Source organism: Seriola dumerili, unplaced genomic scaffold (assembly GCF_002260705.1).
Source record: "Seriola dumerili isolate Sdu_G_001 unplaced genomic scaffold, Sdu_1.0 BDQW01000073.1, whole genome shotgun sequence".
Classification (NCBI taxonomy): Eukaryota; Metazoa; Chordata; class Actinopteri; order Carangiformes; family Carangidae; genus Seriola; species Seriola dumerili.
Genome location: NW_019174328.1, coordinates 7,828,093 through 7,837,155, shown reverse-complemented (window position 1 = coordinate 7,837,155; position 9,063 = coordinate 7,828,093).

The window sequence follows — 9,063 nt, the reverse complement described above, 5'->3', positions numbered from 1 at the left end:
CATGATCTACCCACATAGGTGTTTCCACTTATTGTTGCTGTTTATGCTCATTTCAGGAGTGTAGTAATGAACAGATTCATTGGTTCTCATGATCCAATTTAGTGTATTTTCGGAGCTATATTTTTTCACTTTATTACCGAGTTCACAGCGAGATTAGAGGAAATGAGGGTAGAGCGAACGAGATGCAACAAAGGTCCTCGGATATACTCAAACTGGGCACGCTGCAGTTCACGGTTGGTGCCTTAACCCTGGGGTTCCTCTTATCTTCATTATTCTTATTAGTAAATGGAGTCTGGTGGCATGGAGGACGGTATTAGATGCATGTGTTTTAACCACACAGAAATCCCTTTAAGTGTTACTAAGGTGCCTCAGCCAAACAAACAATAATTAACCTTTACACTCAACTAGAAACTGCGCTTTGCCCAAATTGCGATTTGGTGTCTTAATGTTTTCACTGGGCTTATTAAATGTCATATAATGATTCACGTCTCATTAAAATTGTAGCCTTTCTGATTTTCAATTTTTAATTAGCATATTTGGTCGCCACCAGGAGTCCCAGCTGCTTCTGTATTTTGATGGGCGACACCAGCTGTCCTCTGCACATGACTCTGTCTTATACACAGAGACATGAGAAACTGAAGATTCCTGCGTCATGGGCCATGCAGGTTTGAATAGCACCCAAATTATTTATACAGTGGATGAAGACAGCACTGTAGCTAAGACTGTGGAACAGATTTAACTGTTACCGCACAAGTCTCTCTCATCGCCTTTTGGCTCATGCAAAGTTCTCTATCTTGCTTCTTGTAAGTCTGACTGATAAAACTATAGAGTAGACTGGTTAGATAAAAGCAGAGCATTCCTTTCAGCTAATGAATTCAAGGTGCTAGACGTCCAGGGCCAGACTCGCCCACAGAGCTCAGTTTGTGCCCAGCAGGTACAGACAGTGCCATTCTCAGACGTCCCGTAGAAAATGAGTAGCCAGGAGTGTTTTAGAGACTCTATTGAATCGGCCCGTAGAGCCGCCCAGTAGCAAAAATGCAAAAGAATATCTGTCCTTCAGTGAGAAGTGTCCTCAGTGAACAACAACACCTCTTCTTCTGGGTAAACGTCACCGAATCCAGAGAAAAAGGTGTGCTAAGATGTGTTTATCAACACAAATATGCCAAGGGCTGGGCCTCTGTCCAAGTCTCCCACTCTCTCCCTCTCTCTCTCTCTCTCACACACACACACACACACACACACACACACACACACACACACACACACACATACACAAACACACGCAGCCAATACCAGCTCTGCTGTTGCAGTCCAGCTGGCACTGAGAGGGATGCTTTGATGTTGGTAGAAGCCAAAAAATCTGCTGGAATTGCATGAAGGGGAGAAGTTGTGAGCAGATCTGCCTGTAGTAAACATATTTTAGCTACTGTGCTGGAGATAATGTTGAGACATTTGGAACAAAAACATTTAAATGACTGCAAACTTTCCTAAGATCTTTTTTGTGTCTCATTTGGACCAGCACTCGGCACAGAGCAGACTGGACACAGACTGTGTGACTGACTGATTGGCACTCAGATAAAAATGAAACATTGAGGACTTCTGTGTTTCAGCCTTGTGTTTGAACACTGAGGAAAACAAGAATAGTTCCAAATTCATATTTTACCTCTGTGAATGACTCTTAAGGTATCCGGCGAACATTTGAAAATATTTTCAACAAGCACTGTTATTATCACTACTTGCTAATTGGTAGCAATTATCTCATAAAAAGAGGCTGCCATTTGTGGCAGAAATCTGTTCATCAAATGGGCAGCATGAATGAATATTGGCTTTTTCCTCCTATTTATTCAAACACGTGCGTAATAGACTGTCGAATGGGTCCCAGAACTAGTCAAGTAAATCATTAACTCTATTTTCTGAAGTGGGGCAAAGTGAAAAATAACATAAAAGCTCCAAAATCTTTATACGCACAGACCTGAAAACAAAGAAAGATTCCTGTACATCTGTCGCTCTCTGGACATTATAATTTGAGCTCACTAGCCTCCACCGAGGCTGTAACCAGGCCTGTGTCCCATTTTCACAACACTGATTATTCTTTAGCGCTGGATCAGAATGAATCAGTGATCAAAGACCAGCTGGCTTTTCACAGTTGGAACGCGGAGCTCAATCCCACATATGAAAGAGAAGTGCTCTCTGACACCTGTTGATCAAACTGAAGAACTACAGGGCACTTCTAACAAGGGCCATACATACAGTAAGAGCATCAAACAGCACAGTGCCTGATCAAACATGGCAGAAAAGATGAGTATGTGAGAATGAGAGCTTTTTTTTTTTTTTTTTTTTTTTTTTTGTCTCAGGCAGTGATGTAGAAGTCTATTGTTGCGCAAAAACTCTTTGCTGTCAGATTTCAGTGAACAAGGTTGATGTCCCGCCTTGATGCGAAAGGGTTAACTCTCTTAATGCGATATCTCCGTGATGCATTTCGGGTGTCCAAGGACCCGTGAATTCCTGCCCTGATAAGCTGTCAGGAGCATTGCCCTGTCTACAAATTGCGTGCATGTGTGTGTGTGTGTGTGTGTGTGTGCGTGCGTGCGTGCGTGCGTGCGTGCATTATTATGTATGTGTGTGTAATTGAGAATTGAGAGAGAGCGGACAGCCTCAAGGTCATATGCCATTAAAAACAAGACTGCATAAATTCTGCCTAATAATTCATAATAATGACTCCCCTGTTTGTCGGTTGCTTGTTTATCCCACGTTCATTAACATGCCAGCCTCATGGTGCTCATACTGCAAAACGCCTTATGAGTGGGAGTGAGGAAGAGTGATTAGAGGGCATATGGAAATGATTATAACCTGCTGAAGTGAGAGTATCCCAGATCCACCGCACTCTCATAGAAACCCCTCATGAACGGAGAGGATTAAATAAGTAGATTAGGAAGCAGAAGTCCTCTGTGGAGGTGTACAGTACATGTGTGTTGAGGGTGTGTGTGTGTGTGAGTGTGTGTCGTTATCTCTGCTTTGTCATGTTGAACTCTCTTGGCTCTCTCTCAGTCTCCTTGGCCGTCACTTCCTTGTTCGTGATATGAGATTCTCGCAGTGCCCTTGAGTGTGGAGCCTTGATTTTTCTAAGTCTTCAAGCCAAAAACGATCACTCTGGTCCTCCTAGTTCCTCCAAGTTCTTCCACTTTTGCTTTTACATTTATCACACATAGGTCGAAGTTATGAATTAATGCACAAATACACTTTTGAACGTCCACTGTGAAGTAAAATAAACTGAGGTACGGAGGGAGATGTCAGAAATGTCAACGTTATCAGCAAGTATTGTAAGCTCAGGAAGAGAGTGTAGAGTTACTCAAGGAACAAGATAAAGAAATACCAACAGAAGACAAAAGGAAGAGTGGAGTGTGCATATGTAGTCTGTAGTAGAGTACAACCAGCAGTAAAATAATTTGCCCACTTTTTCAGCTTGTTTAAAGGAACTCACAGACATGGTCAAGAAAAAAACTTGTTCTTGAGCCTCTACTCAAGAGCTGAAAAGACTGGTTGATGCATCAATTAGACAATTGGCCAAAAAAATGTATTAACAATAATTTTGATATTTGCTTAATCATCTTAAATCATTTATTAAGAAAAATAGTACTAGCTTCTCAAATGTGAATATTTGCTTGTTTTCTGATAGTAAATTCAATATTTTGGGTTTTTTTGACTGGGTCAGAAAGACATATTATACACTAAATTATCAATTGATTATTAAATAAAATATTAAGTGAGACTTAATGATGAAAATGATGAACTGTGGTTGCAGAGTTACAGTACTTCTGTGATGGAGTAATACAACCTTGTATTAATTACTTGACAGAAAAAATTAAAACAATTTGATCAAACACAACTTCACAAAAAATTAGCACAGTAAGAACTAAAATAATTCATGTCTAAGAATGTAGAGCCAAATGATATGGAGTAAACCTGAGCCGTTTGGGGCCCAGTTGCTCATAGGGTAAAGTGCAGAGAGCTGCAGTGTAGAGTTACACCAAGTTCAATTACAGTTTAAATTTGAGCTTATTTATATGACTTTCTAAAACTCACTCACCTCTGACTAATTTGGACAAAATAATCATTTCAGCCAGAAGCTTATCAAGGAAATAATAGCAAAAGAAAAAATTGGCTCTCAAAGAATCAACAATGAGGATTCTGCAGAGACAGCTAATTCTCCTCAGATCAAACTATCAATTGCAAATAAACAAAAAATTGTTTAAGTTTAATTTAAATTGGCAGAATTTACACTAATCCTTAAAGGAGTTTGCTTAGAGAACGATTTGTAAGTTTTGCTATTGCCAATGTTAGCATAAACAGCTGTTTACTCACCAGTCTAGAGGGAACATTGTGAGTTCAGCATCAGACTTCATTACTTTACTCGCCAAGACTCTGTCTCCAGCGGGGGAAAGCAACACTTTTGTTTTGTTTCTATTTCTGTCACTTATTCTCTTCTACTGACATTAGCATGCTAACCAGCTAGCTCCGGCCCAGTCGATCCGTCTCGTCATTTTTCAATTAACTCACTAAAGCATCCAGTCTGACCTGAAGACGTATTGCTGCTCAAAGGACGTATTATAAAACCTTTTGTCTCGTGACGATGCAAGAATGGCTGAAGCTCTTGGCAAGACTGGTAAGTAAACAGCTGTTAATACTAACACTGGCTATTTAGCAACAGCAAAACTTACAGATGACTGTTAAGTTTGACAGGTGGAAGGAAGTCGTTCACTGCTGAACAGCGGCTTCAGTGAAGAATAAAACAAAGGGACTCTCAGAACACACTAGGTGCCCCCGTTGCCAATTACCTCAAATGCCACACTGATGTGCGCTCGCTCTTGAACTCGCTCCCTGGAAAATGTCACTATATGTGGAAATAACAAGTAAACAGCATTTGACACCAATTGCTGCTTCCACCACTTTCAGTAATGACTGCAGGCCTGTTCTGACTCAGCCCCGGTGTGTTTTATTGATGTCTGTGCTCCTTTTGTGTAATTCCATGTTGAGTTGTGTTTCATGTTGCGTTCCATTGTTTCATGATAGACTGTGCAGCACTGTTTTACGCTGCGTGGTGTCGTACTGTATCACATCATCTTGGGTTGTGCTGTGTTTCTCACACTCTCCTTGTGTGCCCTGATAACCAGCGGGATGCTGACAGGTCAACAGCCTTCCACCCAGAGGTAAGAAGAACCTTGTCCCTAAAAAAGGAACCTCTAACGACATACAGTTACAAAGCAAGCGAAGGTGACAGCGTGGGGCACAATCCCACCTAAAGTCTGTTACGCCTTGTTCACACAGGTCTGAATGACACCTGTTCTCATCTGCTCCTCTGTTGCTCTAAAAAAAGATTTAGTCCATCTTCCACTAATGTGGAGTCGAGTCGTTACTGTGTACATGTCAAGGGTTTACACGTTCACCAGCATTTTCAAATAATTTTCTCTGCTGTGAACATAAAAGCACAAAAACAATAGCAAGGTCAAAACTGAGGAGAAAAAGTGTTTTAAAGTTCATCTGCAGAAGTGTGGACATGGCCTTAGAGTAAAACTCTCTGATCCTGCTCGGTGTAAACATGACCTCAGTCCTCTTCAGCTGTACTGTATGTGTAGCTCATTAGGTCTGCGAATGTAATCTCAGCCAACGAAAGGAAACTGCACCAAAATGAGCAGGGAGACAGTGTCTGAGAACCAGACAAACTTGTGATGTGGTTTTCATCATGTATTTTTCATTTATTGTCACCAATGTGACAACCAACACTTTCAAAGGTGCTGTTCTCACCTGCCTCAAGCTTAACTGAATGAGAAAGAAGTACCACATGACAGAGGGGGGGCTTCTACAAAGAGACACAAAACAGCCACAAAGACAAATGAAAAAAAAAAAAAAACAACCACAAAGAGTTGCTGCATGACCACAAAGATGAAAAACAAAAAAATAATGACCGCACAGAGTTCAAAAACGACCAAAAAGAGATACAAAAAAATAAAAATAAAAAAAAATGAGGAAAGATAAATTGACCACAAAGAGAAGCAAAATGAGCCTTTCACATGTGTGTGTCCAGGGGCACATTGTCTCTTAATCTGTCCAGAGCTAGAGGCTCGACCTCAAATACCAGCTCTTTATATTAAATATCAGAATACTTCAAGTTGTTTATTTGGCATTCATCTATTGCTGAATACTGAATAAAGAATGTGACTATTAATCATTGCTGTCTTTAAATGTGACTCTGAGCACATTTTCACTCTTTTTACAAATTTATTTAAAAACTGTGCGATCCAAACAGCTAACGCTTAAAAAGCAGCAGTAATCTAACAATCAACTCAGTGCAGCTATTAGAATATTCTGTCAAGCAATTATGAAATTTTAATGTGTTGTAACTCGGATATTGAAATTGTGTCTTTATGCTTTTTTCTTGAACGCCTCCCCCTGCCCCCTGCTGCGTGTGACCTTCTAGGTGCGACGTGATGCACAGCGTGGTGGTTTGCGTGAAGACATTGGCTGATTCATAAGGGTCCGCTTGCATAAATTAGTCTCTCTTTCCCTGTCAGTGTGTTTTTTCTTCTACAGGGTTCAACCTACTGGAACTTGACACTGTGCTCGACAGAGAGGCTGGCAAGGAATTCAAGAGTCTTGGTAAACAGCACTGGGCAGTAACCTCTCCAGGGAACTGAGCATGTGTGTGTGTGTGTGTGTGTGTGTGTGTGTGTGTGTGTGTGTGTGTGTGTGTGTGTGTTACTCAGCAGCAGTCAAAAGAAGGTGTTGCTGCTCTGTTGACATGGGTCACAGTGGCAGGGTGGAGGGCAGGATAGGAAAGCTGTATAAATGGGGTCAGGGTCACTGACAGCAGAGGAGATTCAGCTCAGGATGTTGGTGACACGAAGCTTTACGTTTGACAAACTGCTGTAAATGGGACGTAGGCTTGTTGTTGTGTTGTGTCATGTGATGTAAGGTGGTGTAAAAGTCCATGTGGTTTCACTGCAAAAAGGTTGTGCTGAATTTGTGTTGTTGCTGTTTTGAGCTGTTTTTCGTTCCCACTCTCCTTTTCCCACTTTGACGAGCCACCCTGTGAAAAGTGTTAACCAGTGGGAAAAACAAACAGAAGCATTTTCATCCATGGTTATGGTTAAATGGGGCTCTTGCACCTGTTACTGCAGAATTGCAGACTTGGTTGTACCATTAGTTTCCACACACTCAGTGTTGCACTGACTGGGAATATTTTAATGGAACCAACCCACTCTTCTAACACTAACGAACTGCCTCCTACCAACAAAGTAAGCTTTATTTTTGAAAGTCACACTTTTCAGAGTTACTCCCCATGTGAATTCATATTTTTATGAGTCAACATAAAAACATAGTTAGCTGCAGCGCACAGTAGGCCAGGCCACAAGTAAAAACACAGCTGCAGCAGCAGAGAGGTGTCGTCATGTGTTCTCTAACATCACCTTTGATTTCTGTCATTTTAAATGGTACATACAGTAGATCTTTTACATGCTTTTTTTTTTTTAAATAGCAATGGTGTTTTCTTTTAGGGATTTTTACATGCTCATTTATCAAGTGGGATGTTCTGCTGAGATGCATGTATGATACTATGGTGGATTCAGAAAGTGTTTCTCCCATCTCCACACAGGATCTTTGGAGCACAGCCAGGGTGACCATCAGGTCCTTGGACACCTCTCTTACCAAGGCCCTTTTCCCACAATTTCTCAGTTTGGCCAGGCAGACTCGCTCTCCTGGTTGTGCCATGTTTCTTTCATTTAAGAATTATGGAGGTCACTGTGCGCTTGGGAACCTTCAATGCAGCAGAATTTTTTTGTAGCCTTCCCCACATCTGTGCCTCGACACAATCCTGTCTCTGAGCTCTGCAGGCAGTTTCTTTGACCTCTTGGTTTTTTGCTCTGATGTGCATTGTCACTTGTGAGACCTTATATAAACAAGTGTTTGTCTTTCCAAATCATGTCCAGTTAGCTGAATTGACCACAGGTGGACTCTGATCAAGATGTAGAAACATCTAAAAGATGATCAAGAGAAATTAGAGGCACTTGAACTACATTTCAAGTGTCACAGCAAAGGGTCTGAATATTTATGTCAAGGTGATATTTTAGTTTTTCCTTTTTGATAAATTTGCAAAAATTCCTAAAATTCTGTTTTCACGTCGTCATTATGGTGTATTGAGTGTAGATTGATGGAGGGAAAAATTAAGTTTTAGGGTAAGGCGGCAACAAAACAAAATGTGAAAAAGTTGTGCTCTTAGTGGCCACTTTCTCTTAGTGGCCACAGTGAAAGTGGCCACTAAGAGCACAAAAAGAAGCACAACTGAATAAAGTTACCCTGTACACAGAGCCAACAAAAAAAAAACTAGCCACAACCAATGTATAGGGCTCGTATAGGGCTCTCCATCTCGCTAAAGCCAGACCAGTTTTTGGCTCCACGGTCGGACGGGGAAAGAAATTCAGCCTTGGACTTATCCTTTGGGACTGGCCTCACGATAGTCCGCCATGACCAGTCCACCTGTATCCGTCTCATCTCCGTCTTTGGCAGAGGCCTTTTCAGATGCAGTGGAGGAAATTCTTGAAGGTCGCTTTCACCTGAAACACTGCACTGTGCCATCTCACCTGTGGGCGGTCCCATGCTCACATACACTCACGCGCACATGTACATGCATTGATGTGCACGATCCGCCAGACCGCCTACCAAAATATAAAACAGAGAAACTCAGATTACAACGCATACAGAGCTGTGTGACCTCTGCTCAGGACACCATTACTCCACTATATAACATACAAGATAGTTATTTTCTGCTACATTATTGTTTAAAATCTCATATACAAAACCTTTAAATAGTAGGAAGAGCACATCCTTAAATGTAAAAATGTACAGCATGCAATGGTAAATGGTCAGAAAAAAAAGGAGCAAACCCATTGTTATGGTCCTTTAACAATTAAAACAGGGGAATTAATGTTATTTTTATGTTTTAATGATGGAGCTAATAAGTAGCCTACTACAAGATTTAACCCTCAAAGCTATCAAACACAAAATAACACC